The sequence below is a fragment of the Microcaecilia unicolor genome, chromosome 2 (genome assembly GCF_901765095.1).
Source record: "Microcaecilia unicolor chromosome 2, aMicUni1.1, whole genome shotgun sequence".
Taxonomy (NCBI): Eukaryota; Metazoa; Chordata; class Amphibia; order Gymnophiona; family Siphonopidae; genus Microcaecilia; species Microcaecilia unicolor.
Window position 1 is genome coordinate 650,992,284 of NC_044032.1, and position 24,688 is coordinate 651,016,971.

At 47.0% G+C, this 24,688-nt stretch overlaps 1 long non-coding RNA gene across 1 annotated transcript in view; it reads right to left on the reverse strand.

Annotated features, from left to right (window-relative positions):
* LOC115461727 overlaps nucleotides 1-24,688 on the reverse strand; it is a 29,711-nt gene extending 5,023 nt beyond the window's left edge. Inside the window, exons 1-2 of the long non-coding RNA XR_003940749.1 lie at nucleotides 24,659-24,688; nucleotides 21,209-21,369 (exon numbers count right to left, since the gene is read on the reverse strand). This is a non-coding gene — a long non-coding RNA (uncharacterized LOC115461727). The remainder of the gene's footprint in view (nucleotides 1-21,208; nucleotides 21,370-24,658) is intronic.

A 24,688-nucleotide genomic window follows, 5' to 3' on the forward strand; every position in this document is an offset into this window, starting at 1 on the left:
GGATGTAGGACTCTCCATATATCTACTAAGTCCAACATCTGTCCCAGTCGCTTCAGGCCCTTATTGGACGCCGTGTTATCACTTCTCTGCCCCTTAGAGCTGTCTATTGAGGGATCCCACACCGTGTTAAAATCTCCTCCTACTAGTGTGTAAGTCTTGGAGTGCTGGAGAAGGTGGGCTATTACTTGATTGTAAAATTGCTTATCATATTGGTTGGGTGCATACAAGTTACAAATTAGGATCGTTTGACCCGCCATCTCCACCTCCACCAACACATATCTGCCCCTTGGATCTCCTTTAAGAAGTCGGACTGTCGCTGCCACCCCTTTTCTAATTAACACCGCCACCCCTCCTTTCTTCCCCTGTGCTCCTGCCGAAATACATTCCTCCACCCACCACGTCTTTAACTTAGTGTGTTCTTCTTGGCTAAGGTGCGTTTCTTGCAGCAAAGCGATGTCTATTTTATGTCTCTGCAAGTGATGCAATATTTTTGTTCTTTTAATCGGTGAGCTGATGCCTCCCACATTCCAGGTGACACATCTGGAATGTGAGACTTGCTGACCTGAACATGTATACCCTGGAGGAAAGGAGGAACAGGGGTGATATGATACAGACGTTCAAATATTTGAAAGGTATTAATCCGCAAACAAATCTTTTCCGGAGATGGGAAGGCAGTAGAACGAGAGGACATGAAATGAGATTGAAGGGGGGCAGACTCAGGAAAGATGTCAGGAAGTATTTTTGCACGGAGAGGGTGGTGGATGCTTGGAATGCCCTCCCGCGGGAGGTGGTTGAGATGAAAACGGTAACGGAGTTCAAACATGCGTGGGATATGCATAAAGGAATCCTGTGCATAAGGAATGGATCCTCAGAAGTTTAGCTGAAATTGGGTGGCGGAGCAGGTGAGGGGAAGAGGGGTTGTTGGTTGGGAGGCTAAGATAGGGGAGGGCAGACTTATACGGTCTGTACCAGAGCCGATGATGGGAGGCGGGACTGGTGGTTGGGAGGCGGGAAATACTGCTGGGCAGACTTGTATGGTCTGTGCCCTGAAAAGGACAGGTACAAATTCAAGGTAAGGTATACACATATGAGTTTGTCTTGGGCAGACTGGATGGACCATGCAGGTCTTTTTCTGCCGTCATCTACTATGTTACTAACTAACCATAATCCGTAGATGAATTGTATCATGTCTGCCTCTCTACAAAACCAATTTTTCCTCCCAGAAGGGCATCCCAGCCTATGCCCCCCCCATTCCTGCCATCGTTCATTATCAGCTCTTGCCCTCGATCCCCTCCTTTTCCCAGTACATAGGTTGACCGTCTTCCCCCCTCTAATTCCCTCCTTACCCTCCTTTTCCCCCATTTGACTGTTCCCTCCCTCTTCCCATCTCATATCCCATTCCCCCAGACTTGTGTCCCTCAATGGGGAACCAATCACTTTTGATGCCTCTAGTCCTCCCCCCCCTGCATTAGTCAGAACATTAACATCATAACCCTGTATAACAGTTCTTTATATTTACCATCATTAAAATAGGAAAAGAAAGATGAAAGAAAAAGAAAAAATGGGGAACCCCCTATACGACATCTCATTACATTAACCAAGACTCATTTAGTATGTTTTGAAAGACCCCTTATTTGCACTTCATCCATACAAGTATTGCTTTTGCTTTCAGCCATTCACTCCTCCAGACCCAACCCCAACTATATCTCCCTTCATGATCCCCAGCAACTACAAACAGATGAAGGAAAAATAACATGTCTTAAACAATTCTTCTCTCACGTCTGGAGATGCTGCACTTGCTTCTTCTCCAGGTCTTCTCTTTCTAACTAGAGTTTGCAGCGTCCTAGTCCCTCAAACTTGGAGATCTAAATTGACATTTAACTTCCCCAAACAGTACTTGCATGTGCTGATCAGTTTCTGTTTAAGATGGGGAAGCAGTGCTGGTTCCGGTCACCTCTGCCCTCTCCAGCCGCTGTAGGAATTCCTTCGCCTCCTCCACTGACTCATAGGAATGGGTTACCCCATTGTAGGTGACTCTCAATCGTGCTGGATATAATAGCGCGCAGCGGACCTTCAAGTTAAATAATTGGGAGCAGATTGAGGAAAAGGCACGTCTTTTCTCTGCTACACCCGCCGAGTAGTCTTGAAAGCAAAGAATCCTCTTCTGCTCATACTGCAGGGTGTTCTCGTTCCTCGTAGCTTGCAGGATCATCTGTTTGTGGGCGAAATTTAGAGAAAAAATATCCGCCAGAAGGCGGAGAACTCTAGACGCCCCACGGACAACAACAAGAAATGAAATAAAAGTGGGAGGACGACCAAGGATTCCAAAGACTGAAAGGATATATAATAATAAAGATGTTTATTGAGGTATAAAGACTCGACACAACGTCGTGTTTCGGCCGTTAGGCCTGCATCAGGAGTCTTAATGCCGAATGCTTTTGAGAACTATTTGATGAAGGCAAATCCTCAACAAAGGGAGGTCTTTAGAAAGACAGTTGTGAAGGTGAGCATGCTTCGTTGTCTCCTCTGACACAACACTTGTATAGAATGCTGCAATAAGCAAGACCTCCCTTTGTTGAGGATTTGCCTTCATTAAATAGTTCTCAAAAGCATTCGGCATTAAGACTCCTGATGCAGGCCTAACGACCGAAACACGACGTTGTGTCGAGTCTTTATACCTCAATAAACATCTTTATTATTATATATCCTTTCAGTCTTTGGAATCCTTGGTCGCCCTCCCACTTTTATTTCATTTCTTGTGGGCGAAATTTAACAACTTCAAGATTATAACTCATGGTTTAGTAGCTTGATTTCGACGTACGCCTAGTCGATGGGCTCTTTCCACTCTTAGGGGTCCGATGGTGTCCGGAAATTTTACTCTCGCAGTGAGCCAGCGCTCTAAAACCCCCACCAGATCTCTGCCTCCGATGGCCTCGGGAAACCCCATCAATCGTAAATTGTTTTTTCGGGACCGGTTTTCAAGGTCCTCAATTTTTTGTTCCATCGCTTCTATTTGTTCCCGGAGTTGTTTCTGTCCGACTTCCACTTCTGTGACCCAATCTTCCACTTCACTTGTTCGGGTCTGGAACGCCACACATTCCCGCGTCAAGTCCTCCATGCAGGTTTGTAATTTCTCTAATTTAGAGTCTATGGGTGACAGTCTTCTTTCCAGAAGCTCTTCCAATACAGTGGTCATTTCAGCCTTTATTTCGGCGACCCACGTGGATGAGACCGAGGAGCCGATCATGCTGGGTGAAGCCGCCATCTTTGGATCCGCCAATTTCTGTCGCAAGCGTTCCTTGGCGTTTGTTTTTGTTGTCATTTCTATACCCGGCTCCCGCAAACGATTGCCAGGGCTTCAATCTCCCTTCCGATGCTGTTTAGATTAGTTTTTTAGGGTTTTAAATGGCCCAAATCTTAACGGGGGCGAAGATCGAGGTCGGAGAGCGCTTTACATGCGTCCTCTCTCCGGCATGGCGTCACGTGATCTTCGTTTTATTTTTTTTTAATATACTCCTATCAACATAATTCTAGATGGTATACAACAAACATATGTAATAGTTCACATAAAAAGAAATAATAGAAAATCATTCAAAATAAAATGGGAAAGTAGAAGAAAGCAGTCAAGCCTTTATCTTTTTTCAAAACATCAAATATTGCTACACACACCACAACTTCAAGGGTAAATTGTTCCAGTTGTATACATCATACTGAAAACACACACTGTCTCATAGACGTTTTATACCACAGCACTGCTAAGAAGAACGAAGGTTTCTAGAAGGAAGACGTTTAAGTAGTGTGCGATATTTTACAGGTGTCCAATGCAACTCCCTCAGAATGGAAGAACTAGGCATTAAATGGGCAATTCTAAATCGAGGGAGGCGAGAGGATGTCGCAATCGTAAAACCCGTTTTTTGAAGCTCTGGGACCCTTTTCTGTCCTCTCTGTCCCCTAGGGGAAGAAGTTTGGTGCTTAACGTGTTGGGATTGCATTATCTCTTTGATCTGCCCTCTTATCGAATAACGACTCCAAATTATTGCCTAACCTGTGTTGGGAGGGTACCTGGGTGGGTAGAGGGTAGGGTAATACAACCCCGTAGCCAAAGCGCCCTCTGTGCCGCAAGTACGAGGGACATATTCTTTGCTGATGCACGTAGCAAATCATAAAAGCCATCAGTCAGGAAAGAAGAACCCATCTCCAACTTGACCAACTGCTGCACTAAATCAGCCCTATCCAAGACCGAACCTGCCCAGCGAAAGGAAGCGCGGGCTACTAGCCACGCACAAACAGACGCTTGCAGCACTATAGCCAATAAATCAAAACTACGCTTAAGAAAAGACTAAGAATCCAGGGAGTCTTCCTCCTCCATCCCTCCTGAGCATTCATCAGCCAAAAAAGGACCAGACCGAATATCTTCCGAGAGATTGGGCCGGGACTGGGGCAAGGCTGTCCCCCCCCTTCCGAGGTCGCCGCAGCTGCCACTCCCCCACGAGGCCGCCGCCCCCTCCATTGAAATCAGAGCGCCTCTCACCTTGTGAAAGTGCTGCAGGTAGCAGCAGATCGCCTCCCTCCGGGGCTCCTTCCCTCCCTGTGGTCCCACCCTCGTCTGACATAACTTCCGCAAAGATGGGACACAGGGAGGGAAGGAGGCCCAAAGGGAGGTGATCTGCTGCTGCCTGCAGGCGCTTTCACACGGAGGTAAGAGGCGCTGTGATTTCAATGCAGGGGGTCCGGCCCTGTGAAAATGGAGCCGCCACTGGTTAACCCCCCTGCAGGTCAGCCTCCGTTCAAGCTGTTCCTGCCACACTGTGCTCAGTGGTCAAATCAGGGTGGTGTTGCCGAGAACAACTGCGGCTCACTACAAAGCCGGTGCTGCGATCCATGCGCCTCAACCCCCGAACCACAGAAGGGCTCTCCTCTGGTAGTAAGACATCTTTCTCCTGAGAATCCAGAGAATCTTTCTCCTCGAGCTCACTAAAAACCTCCTCTGAGCCTGAGAGGGAAACCGTCCAGATCCTCAGCCCAATCCAGGCAAGGTCTTTTGGCCACCATCGGACCACCTCTCTCACCTGTCTTCCAGGCCTGATATAAAGTCCAGACAAACTCAGGAGGGAGCCCCATTCCTCCTGAGCATTCACCGGCCAAAAGAGGCCCAGACCAAATATCTTTTTTTTTTTTTTGTTACATTTGTACCCCGCACTTTCCCACTCATGGCAGGCTTAATGCGGCGGGCAATGGAGGGTTAAGTGACTTGCCCAGAGTCACAAGGAGCTACCTGTGCTGGGAATTGAACTCAGTTCCTCAGTTCCCCAGGACCAAAGTCCACCACCCTAACCACTAGGCCACTCCTGCAACAACTGAGGCGGGCCTGTAGCACGGGATCCGCCGAAAACGGAGCCACCGCTGGTGAACCCACTGGCAGGGCAGCCTCTGTTCCAGCCGTTCTTGCTGCGCTGTGCTCCACAGTCAAATCGGGTGGAGTCACAGAGGGTGACTTTGGCTCATCATCAGAAAGCCGGCACTGTGATCCAGGCACCTCAACCCCTGGTGCGCACACGAGCAGCAGCGAAGGAGCTTGGCAGCACACATCACAGTGGTAAAAACAGGAGGGAGGAAAGATGTGACCCGCCCTACAAACCAAGCAAAAACAACTTCCCCTCCAGCACAGAATCAACACTCTGCTCTCCCGGACAGCCAAAACGTACCGGCACTGAGTCTGGTGCTGTTTACTCTCTCTCTCTGTTTTTTTTAACCTTGAGCCCCGCTGCTGAAGGCTGAGCAAGGCACTCAAGGCTCCCACCCAGACACGGTAACAGAGGCACAAAGCTGTCCACTCCAGAGAGTAGAGAATGGGGAGGGACCTGGCCACCTGGGTTTAACACCCCAAGGGGAAACGGGGCCCCACCGGACCCACACTCCAGAACCCCAGAAGCACTACAAGGGACCAGGTGTAGGGTTTTTTTTTCCATATGCTCTACGCAAAATACGAAATTGGCATTCACGAATATCCACATTTACCGACAATGTGAGCACTTCGGCCAATAGCTGATCAAAATCTAAAACAAGATCCAGCCTCCCTAAATCTAGAGCTCACCAGCTCCTTATTCTTGCGAGGAGCTATTCTCATAAGCGTCTTATATAATCTGGAGACCAAAAGACGGTCTCCCATGACCATACCAAAGAAATCCCTTACTCGTTTGCCGTGTCTACCTCACGAATATAATGAACTAACTGGTTATGCGCAAAGATATTACCAGAATCAGAATCAATACCCATCCCTAGGGCCCCAAGATTCAACATCGACACATTCGCAGTCAGAACATGTTCTAATCTAATCTAGCAACATGTCACTCAGAAAAAGACCTGCACGGTCCATCTAGTCTGCCCAACAAGATCAACTCATATGTGCTACTTTTTGTGTATACCCTACTTTGATTTGTACCTGTCCTCTTCAGGGCACAGACCGTATAAGTCTGCCCAGCACTATCCCCACCTCCCACCACCGGCTCTGGCACAGACTGTATAAGTCTGCCCAGCACTATCCCCGCCACCAGTCCCGCCTCCCACCACCGGCTCTGGCACAGACCGTATAAGTCTGCCCAGCACTATCCCCGCCTCCCAACCACCAGCCCCGCCTCCCACCACCGGCGCCCCATCTTCGAAACACAGGGTTGTCCATACCCGGGGAAAACAATAAATTACCCTTAATGGGCATCAAATCAGAGACTTCCGACGTTACACTCCAGTATCTATTCAAGTCCTTCCAAACCTCCCTCAAGGAACGTAGCAAGACACTTTCTCTAAAAGAGGAAGGTATCCTCCGACTAGGAACCTGCAGTAAAAAATATAGGTGACAGGGTCGAGAATGTTCCATTTCCAGCTCTTGGGGAGTATAATCCTGTTGTATTGTTATTTGACAGCCAAGGCCTGAGACTTTGGTTCAGGCTCCAAAATGGTATAAAAACTTACAGGCCTTTAGCCATAATTTGAACTCTGAAGTTCCAACAAGCTCCTGAGCTACTGGGACACAACATGCAGCAAAATGAAGAAGGAGCTGGGGGTGCAAAAAAACCTCGTAAACAGGATACAGATGGCTCCTCAAGCCAGGTGCAAGGTCTTGCTTAAATTTGTGGTTAACTGGGCTGAGGATGAGAACATGTTCTCAAGATAGAGCTACTCATTAGCAGAAGCCAATCAGTGCTAACCATGACATAATCTAGATCCAATCAGGTGAGCTTCCTGTAATATAACTGATAGTAACATAGTAACATAGTAGATGACGGCAGAAAAAGACCTGCATGGTCCATCCAGTCTGCCCAAGACAAACTCATATGTGTATACCTTACCTTGAATTTGTACCTGTCCTTTTCAGGGCACAGACCATATAAGTCTGGCCAGCAGTATTTCCCGCCTCCCAACCACCAGTCCCGCCTCCCATCACCGGCTCTGGTACAGACCGTATAAGTCTGCCCTCCCCTATCCTCGCCTCCCAACCACCACCCCCTCTTCCCCCCTCCTACTCCGCCACCCAATTTCAGCTAAGCTTCTGAGGATCCATTCCTTCTGCACAGGATTCCTCTATGCATATCCCACGCATGTTTGAACTCCGTTACCGTTTTCATCTCCACCATCTCCCGCGGGAGGGCATTCCAAGCGTCTACCACCCTCTCTGTGAAAAAATACTTCCTGACATCTTTCCTGAGTCTGCCCCCCTTCAATCTCATTTCATGTCCTCTCGTTCTACCGCCTTCCCATCTCCGGAAAAGATTCATTTGCGGATTAATACCTTTCAAATATTTGAACGTCTGTATCATATCACCCCTGTTCCTCCTTTCCTCCAGGGTGTACATGTTCAGGTCAGCAAGCCTCTCTTCATATGTCTTGGAACGTAAATCCCATACCATCCTCGTAGCTTTTCTTTGCACCGCTTCCATTTTTTTTAACATCCTTCGCAAGATACGGCCTCCAAAACTGAACACAATACTCCAGGTGGGGCTTCACCAACGTCTTATACAGGGGCATTAAAACCTCCTTTCTTCTGCTGGTCACTCCTCTCTCTATACAGCCTAGCAATCTTCTAGCTACAGCCACCGCCTTGTCGCACTGTTTCGTCGCCTTCAGGTCCTCAGATACTATCACCCCAAGATCCCTCTCCCCGTCCGTGCCTATCAGACTCTCCCCGCCTAACACATACGTCTCCCTTGGATTTCTACTCCCTAAGTGCATCACTTTGCATTTCTTCGCATTGAATTTTAATTGCCAAATGTTAGACCATTCTTCTAGCTTCTTCAGATCTTTTTTCGTGTTTTCCACTCCCTCCGGGGTGTCCACTCTGTTGGAAATCTTGGTGTCATCCGCAAAAAGGCAAACTTTACTTTGTAACCCTTCGGCAATGTCACTCACAAATAAATTGAACAGAATCGGCCCCAGCACCGATCCTCCTCCGAGCGAACTCCATTCACCACCACCCTCTGGCGTCTGTCCGTCAACCAGTTCCTAATCCAGTTCACCACTTCGGGTCCTATCTTCAGGCCGTCTAGTTTATTCAAGAGCCTCCTGTGGGGAACCGTGTCAAAAGCCTTGCTGAAATCTAAGTAGATGACGTCCATAGCACGTCCTTGATTTAATTCTCCTGTCACCCAGCCAAAGAATTCAATGAGATTCGTTTGGCACGATTTCCCTTTGGTGAAACCATGTTGTCTCGGATCTTGCAACTTATTGGCTTCCAGGAAATTCACTATCCTTTCCTTCAGCATGGCTTCCATTACTTTTCCAATAACCGAAGTGAGGCTTACCGGCCTGTAGTTTCCAGCTTCTTCCCTATCCCCACTTTTGTGAAGAGGGACCACCTCCGCCGTTCTCCAATCCCTCGGAACCTCTCCTGTCTCCAAGGATTTATTAAACAAGTCTTTAAGAGGACCCGCCAGAACCTCTCTGAGCTCCCTCAGTATTCTGGGGTGGATCCCGTCCGGCCCCATGGCTTTGTCCACCTTTAGCTTTCCAAGTTGTTGATACACACTCTCTTCTGTGAACGGCACTCTATCCACCTCATTCTCAGGTGTACTTTTGCCAGTCCCTCTTGGTCCTTCCCCAGGGTTTTCTTCAGTGAAAACAGAACAAAAGTATCTACTTAGCAAATTGGCTTTTTCTTCATCATTTTCTACATAGCGTTTTGTTGTATCTTTTAGTCTCACAATTCCCTTTATAGTCTTTCTCCTGTCACTAATATACCTGAAGAAGTTTTTGTCTCCCCTCCTTACATTTCTAGCCATTTGTTCTTCCGCTTGCGCCTTCGCCAGACGTACCTCTCTCTTGGCTTCTTTCAGTTTCATCCGGTATTCCTCCCCGTGTTCCTCCTCTTGAGATTTTCTATATTTCTGGAACGCTAACTCTTTAATCTTTATTTTCTCAGCCACTTGCTTTGAGAACCATATCGGTTTCCTTTTTCTCTTGCTTTTATTTACTCTCCTTACATAAAGGTCTGTGGCCCTGTTTATTACTTCTTTTAGCCTGGACCACTGTCCTTCCACTTCTCGTATGTCCTCCCAGCCCATCAGCTCCTTCCTCAGGTATTCTCCCATTTTGTTAAAGTCAGCTCGCTTGAAATCCAGGACTTTGAGTTTAGAGTGGCCGCCATCCACATGAGCCGTTACATCAAAACAAACCGTTTGATGGTCACTGTTTCCCAGGTGTGCAGCCACTCGGACATCTGACACACTATCCCCATTTGTGAGCACCAGATCCAACGTGGCTCCCTCCCTCGTGGGTTCGTTCACCATTTGTCTGAGCAGAGCACTTTGGAAAGCATCCACAATCTCTCTACTTCTTTCCGATTTTGCAGATGGAACCTTCCAATCTACATCCGGCAGATTAAAATCTCCCAACAACAGCACCTCTCTTTTCTTCCCCAACTTTTGAATATCAGCGATCAGATCTTTATCTAGTTCTTCCAATTGTGTCGGGGGGTCTATAGACAACACCCATGTGGACCAAGGTTCTATCCTCTCTTTTTTTTTTTAATTTATTATTTATTAGTTTTAATAATACAAACAAATAATCATTTGTAAGGCAATACAGAGAAATTATTTACAAGAAAATGAAAAGAAAACATAGAAAATCTAACAAAGATTTCCAGAATACAATTATTTATACTCTGCCTCAGACCACAATCTAGGAAGGGGGGGTAGTGGGTTGTAAGTACAATTTCAAGGAGAATGTAACTTAAGAAGAAACTATTTTAATAACGTATAGGTAAGTCCTGATCTTTATCCCGAGTTATTATTGCTGATAGTTCTTAATGTCATTCAACTAGAAGATCTTTTAGAGTCCAGAAACGTCTTTAGTTGAGATGGTTAAAAAAAAAACATATTTTGTCCCAGACAGGCGAATCAAACATTTACAAGGGTAGGCCAACATAAATGTTGCACCTAATCCCTTGACTTCATCTCTCATAAGTAAAAATTGTTTTCTCCTTTGTTGTGTAATCTTTGCCACATCCGGGAACATCCACACTTTCTGGCCACAAAATGTTTTAGAAGAATATTTAAAATACAGTTTCATCAACATATTTATATCTTGTTCAAAAACTAAAGTTATAATCAAAGTTCCTCTGGATGTGATCTCATCCATAGATTCTTCCAGAGCAGCTGTTAAATTTTGAATGTCAATAGCGGGCATAGTTTTCACTGGTTCTGAAACTTCTCTATTTTTTTGAACATTTGGCAAATAATAAACTTTACTGCAAGGAGGTATATCTGTTAAAGATAAATTCAGTATTTCTTGAAAATACTTCTTAAGAAAATCACGGGGTGTCATTATTGACGATATAGGAAAATTAAGTAATCTCAGAGTCAGTCGTCGATTGTGATTTTCTAGTTGTTCTAATTTCCCTGTCATTTCAGTCGCTGCGATATCATTTCTCACGTACAGAGCTACTCCTCCACCTATACGTCCCTCTCTATCCTTCCTAAAAAGATTATAGCCTGGTATGTTTACATCCCATTCATGGGAACCATTGAGCCATGTCTCTGTGACTGCAACTATGTCCAAGTCAGCCTCCAAAATCAGGGCTTGAAGGTCATGAATTTTATTGCTTAGACTGCGAGCATTTGTGGTCATTGCTTTCTATGTACATTTCCTAGTATGTGTTATGGTTTTAGTGATTTGTGAGGGTGTTTTCTCTTTGGGTACCTTGTCATATTTTTGTTCCCCCTTCCTTGCTTTTTCTTTTTTTTTCCCGCTTCAGTTTTATTTTCAGGAACATCATGGTGCTGTAGTGGAGCAAAAGAATTTTGTAGTGGCAACACTTGTGTGGACGGATGCTTCTGTGTCACATGACGAATTCTGCCTGAGCCTACTGTGAACCATCTGTTCCTTTGTGGTTTTATTCTCTGAGGCAGTGGTGAGAAGTTATGATTCTGCACAGTCCTATAAGTTGCTTTAATTGCATCTAATTCTTGCATTACTTTATAGAGCTCTTGTTTTAAAGTAGATAGCTGAAGACAGATAGGACAAGCTTTAAGTTTCCAGATGATTGGCCTTGAAACTAAAGCAGCACAATTATTGCAGAGAATAAAAGTCATCCTGATTGGTTGAAATGGGTATGAACAGGTGTACTATGTTGGAGTAACAGCCTGCAAGACTGCCTGTGTATGACTGTGGAGTAAAGTTATTGAGGTTTGGTTTGTCTATAAATGAGTGGACAACCCTGGGGTGGGTGGGATTATAAGTCCCAATGGGTCAGCTAAGTGCTGCTATCTATCAAGGGAATTCTTTAGCTGAATGGACCAAAATGGTAGTGTCTGATCCAGGACTTTACACTTTATTTTACTTTTTAAAACTACCCTAGATATTAATAACTTTCCTTTTAAATAAATCTAGATATTGCCAATAATTATAGCAGTGTAGCAGCTATGTAAAAATGCCCCTCCCCTCTATCAGAGTTTGGCAGGAACAGAAAGAAAGAAAGAAAGACAGAAAGAGAGGTTTCCCAGGGCTAATTAAATTGATTAAGCAACAAGCCTTAAAAATTTAAGACAATATCAGGTAGGTTTCTCACCTAACGCCAGTCAGTCAATTTGAGAAGTATGGGATTTAGGGGTCAGAATAAACCTGTCCTTTTAGTAGGAGCTTGGTTCAGTCCCAGCACCTGGAAGTTAGAAGTACAAGTGATATCCTGAGTAAACCTATAAAAGTTAGCGTACTTCATACTTCAAGTTAGAGAGGAGTCGTAGCTCATTCTCTCTCCAGGGGAAACCGGGGCAGCCCAATAGAATTGGCAAATTACCCAATTGTTTTCCCCTGAATACCTTTGAGTGATAAAATATATCACACAAGACTAAAACCCGGATAGCACCTGTTTGCAACTGGGGGACTATATTCCTACAACTAATTGATTGCACATGCCACTTGTATGTTCTTTGGTGTCTTTGGTAAGTAAATAAATTTATAATCCTTAGAACCATAATGTCTCTCCTTCTCTTTACTAATATCTATTAATAATCCCTTGGTTTGGTTAAAAAAAATATGAAGGTAAAATTATGTATCATACCTGATAATTTTCTTTCCATTAATCATAGCTGATCAATCCATAGACTGGTGGGTTGTGTCCATCTACCAGCAGGTGGAGATAGAGAGCAATCCTTTTGCCTCCCTATATGTGGTCATGTGCTGCCGGAAACTCCTCAGTATGTCGATATCCAAGCTCCATCCGCAGGACTCAGCACTTAGAGAATTACACCCACAAAGGGACACTCTGCCCAGCTCACCACCGCCGAAACGGGGGAGGGGAATTAACCCAGCTCATCCCCACACAAGTGGGGGAGGGGAATCCGTCCAGCTCATCCCCGTGGAGCGGGGGAGGGACACCACCCCGCCGATGCGGGGGGATCTGGCTTATCCTGCAACCGCAATCGCGGGAGGAGCTGACTGACCCTAACACCGCCAAAGCGGGAGGGGTACAAAGCTGCCCTACAGCCGCACGAAGCGGGAGGGAGCGCCGGCAGAATTTATGTCTCAATCCAGCCCCGTAAAACGGAGGGGAGAGGAATGCAGCAGCTCACTGTAACACAAACTCGTCTCAACTCTTGAAGAATCCAATTGAAAAAACTTGAACACGAAGTCCTCCTGAACAGGAACTGAAGACTAAACTTGAATCTGAAATGCAACCAGAATATAAACAGTACAGATATCTGGGAGGGGCTATGGATTGATCAGCTATGATTAATGGAAAGAAAATTATCAGGTATGATACATAATTTTACCTTCCATATCATCATGCTGATCAATCCATAGACTGGTGGGATGTACCGAAGCAGTACTCACCCAGGGCGGGACATTGAAATCCCTGACCGCAACACTGAAGCTCCAAACCGGGCCTCCGCCCGAGCAGCCACAGTCAAGCGGTAATGCCTGGAGAAGGTATGGGCCGATGCCCAAGTTGCCGCCTTGCAAATCTCTGCCAAGGAGACGGACCTGGCCTCTGCCATTGAGGCCGCCTGAGCTCTAGTGGAGTGAGCCTTCAGCTGGATAGGCGGCACCTTCCCCGCGGCCACATAAGCCGCTGCAATGGCTTCCTTGACCCATCTTGCCACTGCAGGCTTAGCAGCCTGCAGACCCTTACGAGGACCTGCAAACAGGACAAACAGATGATCCGATTTCCGGAAATCATTGGTCACTTCCAAGTATCTGATGATGACTCGTCTCACATCCAGATATTTGAGAGCAGAGTATTCCTCTGGGTAGTCCTCCCTACGAAAGGAAGGGAGACAGAGCTGCTGATTCACATGGAAGCGAGAAACAATCTTGGGCAGGAAGGAAGGCACTGTGCGAATAGTCACTCCTGCCTCAGTGAACTGCAGAAAAGGCTCTCTACATGAGAGCGCCTGGAGCTCGGAAACTCTTCTGGCTGAAGTGATAGCCACCAAAAAGACTGCTTTCAACATCAGGTCTTTCAGAGATGCCCTCGACAGGGGTTCAAAAGGCGGCTTCTGCAAGGCTCTTAGCACCAGGTTGAGATTCCACGCAGGCACCACTGAGTGCAGAGGAGGGCGCAGGTGATTAACTCCCTTGAGAAAACGTACCACATCTGGCTGCGAAGCCAGGGAAGCACCCTTCAGGCGGCCCCTGAAGCAAGCCAGAGCCGCTACCTGGACTTTAAGGGAACTGAGCGACAGGCCTTTCTCCAGACCTTCTTGCAGGAACGCCAGCACTGAAGAAATTGGAGCAGTGAAGGGAGAAAGTGAGCCTGCTTCACACCACGCTGCAAAGGTACGCCAAACCCTGGCGTAAGCAGTAGAAGTAGAGCGCTTCCTCGCTCTCAGCATAGTGGCGATGACCTTGTCTGAGAAGCCCTTCTTCCTCAGACGCTGCCGCTCAATAGCCAGGCCGTAAGACCAAAGGGGGAGGGATCCTCCATCACCACGGGACCCTGATGCAACAGGCCCTGCTCCACTGGCAGCCGCAGAGGGTCGTCCACTGAGAGCCTGATCAAGTCCGCATACCAGGGACGTCTGGGCCAGTCCAGACCCACCAGGATTATCCGGCCCGGATGCTTTGCCACCCTGTCTAGTACCCTGCCCAACATGGGCCAGGGCGGGAACACATAGAGAAGCTCTTGTGTCGGCCACTGTTGGAGAAGAGCATCTACTCCCAGAGATCGAGGGTCCCGTCCTCTGCTGAAAAAGCGCGGCACTTGGCAATTGGCCGATGACGCCATCAGATCTAGGCTCGGCTGGCCCCAGCGCTTCGTGATGTCCAAGAACGCCTGAGCCGATAACTGCCACTCTCCGGGATCCAAGGTATGGCGACTGAGAAAGTCCGCCTTGACATTCATGACTTCGGCAATGTGGGCAGCTGACAGCTGTTCCAGGTTCGCTTCCGCCCACTGGCATAGATTCATGGCTTCCTTGGCTAGAGGGGCGCTCTTGGTACCTCCCTGGCGGTTGACATAGGCCACAGCCGTGGCATTGTCTGACAGGACCCGTACTGACTTCAACGCCAGTATCGGGAGGAACTGCAATAGCGCCAACTGAATGGCTCTGAGTTCCAGGAGGTTGATAGACCACTTTGCCTCTGCAGGAGACCAGAGCCCCTGCGCTGTCCTTCCCAAACAGTGGGCTCCCCAGCCCGTCAAAGAGGCGTCCGTCGTGACGACAATCCACTCCGGGGACACAAGAGGCATCCCTGCAGACAACTTGTCTGTCTTCAGCCACCAGCTCAGCGCCTTGCGCACTGCTGGGTCCAAGGGAAGGCACACAGCATAATCCTCTGACACCGGAGTCCAGCGCTGCAGCAGAGAGTGTTGAAGTGGTCTCATATGAGCCCTGGCCCAAGGCACTACATCCATCGTGGCCGTCATAGAGCCCAACAGCTGCACATAGTCCCAAGCCCGAAGGGGAGAGGCTACTAGGAACTGGTCCACCTGAGCCTGAAGTTTGACAATCCGATTGTCCGGCAGGAACACTCTGCCCACTTGGGTGTCGAATCGAACTCCCAGATACTCCAGGGACTGAGTCGGGCGCAGCTGGCTCTTCTCCCAGTTGATGATCCACCCCAGGGAGCTCAAAAGAGCAATCACCCGGTCCACAGCTTTGCCGCACTCTGCATAAGAGGGGGCTCGGATCAACCAGTCGTCCAGATAAGGATGGACTTGTACTCCTTCCTTTCGCAGGAAGGCCGCGATGACCACCATTACTTTGGAGAAGGTCCGCGGAGCAGTAGCCAACCCGAACGGGAGGGCTCTGAACTGGAAGTGTCGGCCCAGGACTGCAAAACGCAGAAAGCGTTGATGAGGAGGCCAGATGGGAATATGCAAGTACGCTTCCTTGATGTCCAAGGATGCCAGGAACTCCCCTGCCTTCACTGCCGCTATAACAGAGCGGAGAGTCTCCATGCGAAAGTGCCGAACTTTCAAGGCCCGATTGACCCCTTTGAGGTCGAGGATAGGCCGTACAGAACCTCCTTTCTTTGGTACCACAAAGTAAATGGAGTAACGTCCCTTGCTAAGCTGATTTTCTGGCACCGGAACGACCGCACCCAGGCGGATCAGATTGTCCAAGGTCTGCTGCACTGCCACAGCTTTGACCGGAGACTTGCAGGGAGAGAGTACAAACCCGTCTCTTAAGGGTCGGCAGAACTCTAGCTTGTAGCCGTCTCTGATGACTTCCAGCACCCAAGCGTCTGAAGTTACCCTGGTCCACTCGCCCAGAAACAAGGACAGGCGTCCTCCAATCTGCACTGGGCCATGGACCAGGACCCCGTCATTGGGTACAAGACCCTAGGGGAGGACCGGAGGGCGCACCTCCGGGACGGCGGTCTCTGCGAAAGGAATGCTGCTTGGGGGAGAAATTCCTCTTGAAGGAAGAGGGGGGCAGAGGAGCCCGACTTGCCCGGGCGGTACCGACGGGCTTCCTGAAAACGTCCTCTGGAGATACCGGGGCGAGCACTGGCCCGAGCCCTGACCTCTGGTAACCTCTTGCCCTTAGACGTGCCGAGATCGGTCACAATTTTGTCCAGCTCGACCCCAAAGAGCAGCTTGCCTTTAAAAGGCAACTTAGCCAGGCGGGACTTAGAGGCATGGTCAGCAGACCAATGTTTCAGCCAAAGCCACCGCCTCGCAGAGACTGTCTGAGCCATACCTTTAGCTGAGGCTCTCAAGACATCATACAGTAAGTCTGCCAAATAAGCCAAGCCCGATTCCAGGGCCGGCCAATCAGCCCTCAAGGAAGGATCCGAGGGGGAAGCCCGCTGCACAATCGTGAGGCACGCCCTGGCCACATAGGAGCCGCAAACTGAGGCCTGCAAACTTAAGGCAGCCGCCTCGAAGGACGACCTTAAGGCCGCCTCCAATCTTCTGTCTTGGGCGTCCTTTAGGGCCGTGCCACCTTCCACCAGCAACGCCGTTTTCTTAGTCACCACAGTGATTAAAGAATCCACGGTAGGCTAAAGAAAGGCCTCCCGTTCACTTTCAGGCAAAGGATAGAGGCGGGACATAGCCCTAGAAACTTTGAGGCTCGCTTCCGGGACATCCCATTGAGCCGAAATTAAGGTGTGCATGGCATCATGCACGTGGAAGGTTCTAGGCGGGCGCTTCGTCCCCAGCATAATGGCGGAGCCAACAGGGGCTGAGGGAGAGACGTCCTCTGGAGAGGAAATCTTCAAAATGCTCATGTCCTGCACTAACAGGTTGGGCAAATCCTCTGAGCGAAAGATCCGCGCTGCAGAGGGGTCATCCGCTCCATCCGAGCGGGAATCCGTTTCCTCCAAGGAATCTCCAAAGGACCGTTGGGAGAACTCAGATACGCTGCCCTCATCTACATCAGAGGAAACAGAGTCCTCTAAGGCCTGGGAATCCACCCGAGGGCGTTTACTTCCGGGGGCCTCAACCCCTTTATCGGACAAGGGAGAAGGGGCAGCGTTTTGCATAAGGAAGGCCTGATGCAGCAGCAAAATAAACTCGGGGGAGAAACCCCCCAGACTGTGCACTTCAGCAGCCTGGGCCACAGCCCTAGACGCACCCTCAACCGGCGCTCGCAAGAGCGGGGAAGAAACATGCTGCGCATCCAAGATGGCGTCCGGCGCGACACTCCGCGAAGGAGCCGCGCGGGAAGAACGGCGCTTAACTTTAGCCGCTTTTTTGCCGTCGCCCAAATCAAGGGCGGCCATGGCATTAACGTCTCCCAGCTCAAGGGCGGCCCAAGAAGAAGCTGTCCGAGCAGAGTGGCCGGCCAAGATGGCGGAGGCGAGCAGCGGGGGATGGGCGTTTATGGCGGGAAAAACCGCCGCACCGGAGGAAGACCCGGGACACTGACCGGCCTCCGAACTGACACCCAACAAGGGCGAATCAGACTTTAAGACCCCCGCATCCCCGCTAGAAGCGCACACGCGGTCCGGGGAGCGATTCTTCGCGCCCTCGCCCTCTGACGCCATAGGCCACGTGGAGATCGATCGGGGAACCCCCTGCCCGCTATAAAAAGGTAAAAATTACCTGCTTCTCGCTCCGAGCTGTAACGACCTGGTGTCCCAGTGAATAGCTGCAATAAACATTTAAATAAACGTCAAAATAAACGCCTTTAAGGACGTCCAAATTTTTTTTTTTTTTTTAACGGAGCCAGCGGGAGGGGGGAGAAAAGGAGGGACCTGGCGCCACCAGGTTTGCACTTGCTCAAGAAGAGCCCTCAACCACAGGCACTCAACAAAACCTAAAAATTAGGCTTGGAGGCCTAGCCAGAGCTGCTGCTCTGTGTGACCACCACCTGCTGAGATAGAGAACATACTGGGGAGTTTCCGGCAGCACATGACCACATATAGGGAGGCAAAAGGATTGCTCTCTATCTCCACCTGCTGGTAGATGGACACAACCCACCAGTCTATGGATTGATCAGCATGATGATATGGAACCACTATTTTATTTAGAGATGGAGTCAGTTTTGAGGTCCAATCAGCCTTCTCGGGGCTTTCTCTGATACTAGACAGCTGAACCGCAGTACCAGGCGGAACCTGGAGGGGAACATTTAACCTCCCATAAAATTCACTGTCTATATAGCAACCTACCTGGCTCCCTATCCGTTTTCGCATCCTGTTCAAACTTCTTCTACTAATCTATAAATGTACTCACTCTGCTGCTCCCCAGTATCTCTCCACACTCGTCCTTCCCTACACCCCTTCCCGTGCACTCCGCTCCATCGATAAATTCTTCTTATCTGTTCCCTTCTCCACTACTGCCAACTCCAGACTTCGCGCCTTCTGTCTCGCTGCACCCTACGCCTGGAATAAACTTCCTGAGCCCCTACGTCTTGCCCCATCCTTGGCCACCTTTAAATCTAGACTGAAAGCCCACCTCTTTAACATTGCTTTTGACTCGTAACCACTTGTAACCACTCGCCTCCACCTACCCTCCTCTCCTCCTTCCTGTACACATTAATTGATTTGATTTGCTTACTTTATTTTTTGTCTAGTAGATTGTAAGCTCTTTGAGCAGGGACTGTCTTTCTTCTATGTTTATGCAGCGCTGCGTACGCCTTGTAGCGCTATAGAAATGCTAAATAGTAGTAGTAGTAGTAGTAGCAATCCCCCAAGTGACGAAGCACGCAAGCTTGATTATAACGACGCAGATTGGGAATTCCTAAACCCCCTTCTCTCCAAGAACCTAACATGAACTGTAACGGCATTTTAGGTTTAGCTCCTCCCCACAGAAAAGTTCTTAACTGTCTATGCAATAAAACTAAATCCTTTGCCAGAATAAGTAAGGGCAGCATTTGAAGAACATAAAGCCACCTTGGAAATTCCACCATGTGAAATAAATGTATTCTTCCATGAAGGGAGAGAGGAAGGGCCCTCAACGCTTCAAACATTCTGTAGTATTTTCTAATAAGCGGGAAATATTTAAATGGTATAAGGACCCTACTTTCATTGCCAGCTGTATGCCCAAATAAGTGAAAGACTCCCATGCCCACCTAAAAGGGAACGCCCCTCCCCAATCCCGTTTCAAACTGTCCTTCGACGGCAATGCCAAACAGTTGGAAAAATTTAACTTGAAGACTGCAAAGTCCCCAAATTTACAGAACAAATCTAACAACTCCTCCACAGATCTCCGAGGCTGAGTAATATGCATTAAAAGATCATCAGCTAAAGCTGAGATCTTAAAAGTAGCACATCCAATAGGTACCCCAGCAATCTCCGAATGGGAAGCAATTTCTCTAATAAGGGGATCCACAGACAACACAAAAAGCAATGGAGAAAAAGGGCAACCCTGTCTTGTACCATGACTTATAGAGAATTCCGAAGATCTCTCCCCATTAACCCACATAAAAGCCTTTGGATCTGAATACAACATTCTTACCGCCTCTCCAAATAAACCCTCCATCCCAACCTTTCTCAAGTTTGCAAAAAGGAATTGCCACGCAACCCAATCAAAAGCCTTTTCTGCGTCGAAGCTTTTCAACAAAGATTCCTCCCCAGAACGTTCTACTGCTTCCAATGAAGCCAATATTGATCTAATGTTTTAGTTGCCATCCTGCCCTTCACAAAACCCACCTGTGAGGGAGAAATCAAGTCTGGAAGTACATGCCAGGCTTCAGAAGCACAATCATTTGAGCAACTTTAAATGACTCCGGCATGGTCCCAGTCTCCCCCATTGAATTAAAAAGATTTAATAATGGGGTCTTCAACTGATCGCAAAGCAATTTATAGAATTCCACACTAAGGCCATCGGGGCCTGGTGGCCTATGGAGCTTACTTTGTTGGAGTGCCAGCAATAAATCTCCCTCTGTAATGGGAGCATTGAGAAATTCTCTTTGCGAGGGTGTAATCTTGGGTAAGGATAGGTTATCTAAGTACAAATTACTGTCTAGCATAATACCTGTAGGTTCTTGATACAATTGTTCGTAGCATTTCCCAAAACACGCCGCTATCTCAGTATCCGAGCGTACCCATCCCCCTCTGGAGTCTCGCAACTGCAATATCCTCGGTCGCTCTTCTTTTTTTTATTAGTCATGCCAACAAGGCCCCGCCTTATTCCCGTGTTGGAACAGCTTATATCGATAATACAATTGGGATTTTCTCGCTCTTTGATGGAGCAGCTCATTCATTTCTTTCTGAGAAGTCAGAAGGGCTTCTCTAGCCTCCACTGACCCCATATTGGAGGTGTTGCTTCCGGACCATCTTCTTCAACTGGAGAATCTCCTTATCTCTCGCTTTCCGAGTACAGGCTCTATAAGAAATTATCCTCCCCCACATCACTGCTTTTGCCGTTTCCCAAAAAAGACCATATTGGTGGGCATGAGCTCTATTAGGAAACACAAAATCCTCCCATCTTTCCCGGAGAAATATGCCAAAACCTGCATCCCAGTAGTGCTATATGTTAACGAGGAAATTGAGTGAAACAGAGTAAAAATTCAGCCGGAAACAGATTGCAAAGTGGATATAGAGAGGTCAGAAAGAGTGAGAGATATAGGGAAGATTATAAAAATTAACAAAGGATGAAGACAATAGATACTAAAGATAAAGAGAAGAGGCAGAGCGACATGGGATAAGAGTGAGGGAGAATAAGAGAAAGAAGAAATGAAAAAAGAAAGAAAGAATATGAAAAATAGAACAAACACATTATCTACACAAGAGTTAGAAGTCAGAGGCTGTGATTATAACACCTCGTTCTCACTATCTCTGGTCCACAGGAGGGAATCTTTCTTATAGGAAAAGTTTGTATCACCTCATTACTAGCTTTAATCGTAGCTTCATCACATGCTTCAGGCAGTTCCTCACATCTGCCTGTTGTGGTCAGATTTCCTGTTTCCTCAGATCCCCGAGGCTCAGTTCTGAATCCTTTTTGCTCAAATTGGATTAAAATGTCAGGCCTGACATTGTAGAAACCTATTATAAGAAAAAGACAGCAAAATATGTTCGTTTTTTTTTAAGTTACCACAGAATTATTCACAGGCACCTCCACTGGTACAGAATTAAAATAAAGAGGGGTACTGCTGTACTGATCATCATCAAAAATGTTTTCTAGAAATACCCCGATATTTTCATGCTGTGGTGAGCAACTCCTTTCTCAACAGCTACAAACAGATGTGTTATACACACTAATACTGCATAAATATAATGGAAATGTCTGTCATCACGAGTTTTGTTGCTGATTCGATTATTAGGCATGTAGATAGCTGGGTGACTGGTGGACGTGAGGATCGCCTGGTCACTTGCCTGCCTGGTGCAAAAGGTGACGGATCTCACGCATCACCTAGATAGGATTAGATAGTGCTGGGGAGGAGCCAGCTGTCTTGATACATGTGGGTACCAATGACATAGGAAAATGTGGGTACCAATGACATAGGAAAATGTGGGAGAGAGGTTCTGGAAGCCAAATTTAAGCTCTTAGGTAGAAAGCTCAAATCCAGAATTTCTAGGGTAGCATTTCTGAAGTGCTATCCGTTCCACGCGCAGGGCCCAAGAGACAGGCAGAGCTCTGGAGTCTCAATGTGTGGATGAGATGATGGTGCAGGGAGGTGGGTTTTAGATTTGTTAGGAACTGGGCAACATTCTGGGAAAGGGGAAGCCTATTCCAAAAGTATGGGCTCCACCTTAACCAGGGTGGGACCAGGCTGCTGGCATCGGCGTTTAAAAAGGAGGCGATAAGAGCAGCTTTTAAACTAGAAACTGGGGGAAGGCCGACAGTCGCTCAAAAGCGCATGGTTCGGGATAAGGCATCTTTCAAAGACATCACCAAAACAGGGAAGATAGGGTATCCCGATAGTGAGGTTGCAAAAAAGACCATAGTAGATCAGGTGTCCTTAAATAAAAATCAGACAAAAGATTGCAAATTAATACTGTCAAGTACTGAGCATGATGTAAATAGGAACAACAAACATAATTTGAAATGTCTATGTGCGAATGCCAGAAGCCTAAGAAATAAGATGGGAGAGTTAGAATATATTGCACTAAATGAAAAATTAGATATAATAGGAATCTCTGAGGCCTGGGGGAAGGAGGATAAACAGTGGGACACTGTCATACCGAGGTACAAATTATATCGTAGCGATTGGGCGAATTGAATTGGTGAAGGGGTAGCACTGTATGTTAAGGAGGGCCTTGAATCAAATAGATTGAAAATTCTGCAGGAAACAAAATACATCTGGAATCCCTATGGATTGAAATTCCATGTGTAAAGGGGAAAAGGATAGCGATAGGAGTGTACTACCATCCGCCTGGCCAGGATGAACAGACGGATGTAGAAATGTTATCAGAAATTAGGGAAGCTAACAAGCTGGGCAACCAATAATAATGGGTGATTTCAATTACCCCAATATTGACAGGGCAATGTAACATCACAGCATGCTAGGGAGGTACAATTCCTTGACGAAATCAAAACTTTATGGAGCAGCTGGTACAGGAACTGACAAGAGGAGGAAAATTCTAGACCCAGTCCTTACTGGAGTGCATGATCTGGTGCGGGAGGTAATGGTGATGGGGCCACTTGATAACAGTGATCATAATATGATCAGGTTTGATATTAGCTTTGGAGTAAGTATAAACAGGAAATCCAAAACGTTAGCGTTTAACTTTCAAAAAGGATAAAATGAAAGAGAGAAAAAAAAAACTTAGAGGAGCGGATGCGAGGGTCAAAAATTTACATCAGACGTGGATGCTGTTCAAAAATAAATACCATCCTGGAAGCCCAGGTCAAATATATTCCACGTTTTAAAAATGGAGGATGGAAGACCAAATGACAGCTGGCATGGTTAAAAAGTGAGGTATAGGAAGCTATTAGAGCTAAAAGAAAATCCTTCAGAAAATGGAAGAAGGAACCGACTGAAAATAATAAGAAACAGCATAAGGAATGTCAAGTCAAATGCAAAGCGCTGATAAGGAAGGCAAAGAGGGACTTTGAAAAAAAGATTGCGTTGGGAGGCAAAAACACATACTAAAATTTTTTTAGGTATATTAAAAGCAAGAAGCCGGCAAAAGAATCAGTTGGACCTCTAGATGACCGAGGAGTAAAAGGGGTGATCAGGGAAGACAAAGCCATAGTGGAGAGATTAAATGAATTCTTTGCTTCAGTCTACACCGAGGAAGATTTGGGGGAGTTACCCGTGCCAGAAATGGTATTCAAAGCTGACGAGTCGGAGAAACTGAATGAATCTCTACGAACCTGGAGGATGTAATGGGGCAATTTGACAAATTGAAGAGTAGCAAATCTCCTGGACCAGATGGTATTCATCCCAGAGTACTGACAGAACTGAAAAATGAACTGGCGGAACTATTGTTAGCAATATATAATTTATCTTTAAAATTGAGTGTGGTACCAGAAGATTGGAGGGTAGCCCATGTAACGCCAATATTTAAAAAAGGTTCCAGAGGACAGCCTAAGGTTCGGTGCCAGGAAAATGGTAGAGACTATTATAAAGGACAAAATTACAGAGCACATTCAAAAGCATGGATTAATAAGACAAAGCCAACATGGATTTAGTGAAGAGAAATCTTGCCTCAACAATCAATTTCTTTGAAGGAGTAAACAAACATGTGGATAAAGGCAAGCCAGTTGATATTGTGTATCTGGATTTTCAAAAGGCGTTTGACAAAGTACCTCATGAAAGACTCCAGAGGAAAATGGAGAGTCATGGGATAGGAGGAAGTGTCCTATTGTGGATTATAGCTACGTAATGCAAGGTTCCACGTTAGGAGTCACCGACCAAGAAAGGGATCTCGGAGTCGTTGTTGATGATACATTGAAACCCTCTGCTCATTGTTCTGTGGCAGCTAAGAAAGCAAATAGAATGTTAGGAAAGGAATGGAAAACAAAAATGAGGACGTTATAATGCCTTTGTATCGCTCCATGGTGCGACTCCATTCTCTTCTGTTCTACAATTCACCCTTTCGACAATGTTAACTCCCTAATCCCTAATTGGTCTATCTTGAATAGACTGTAAACTCTGATGAGCAGGGACTGTCTCTTCAAGTTCAAGTGTACAGTGCTGTGTACGTCTAGTAACCCTATAGAATTGATACATAGTAGTACTAGTAGTAATAGCAATGCTGCTCAATTACACACCCCGGCAGTATCTGCTTTGCAGAGAGGATTATGGCTTCTTATCCTTACCAGCTCTGAATTCCTAAATAATCCCGGCTGATTTTATTAAGATGTGCAGGAGGAATTTATACTTACTTGTTACAGGAGGGTGAGTCTGTTCAGACA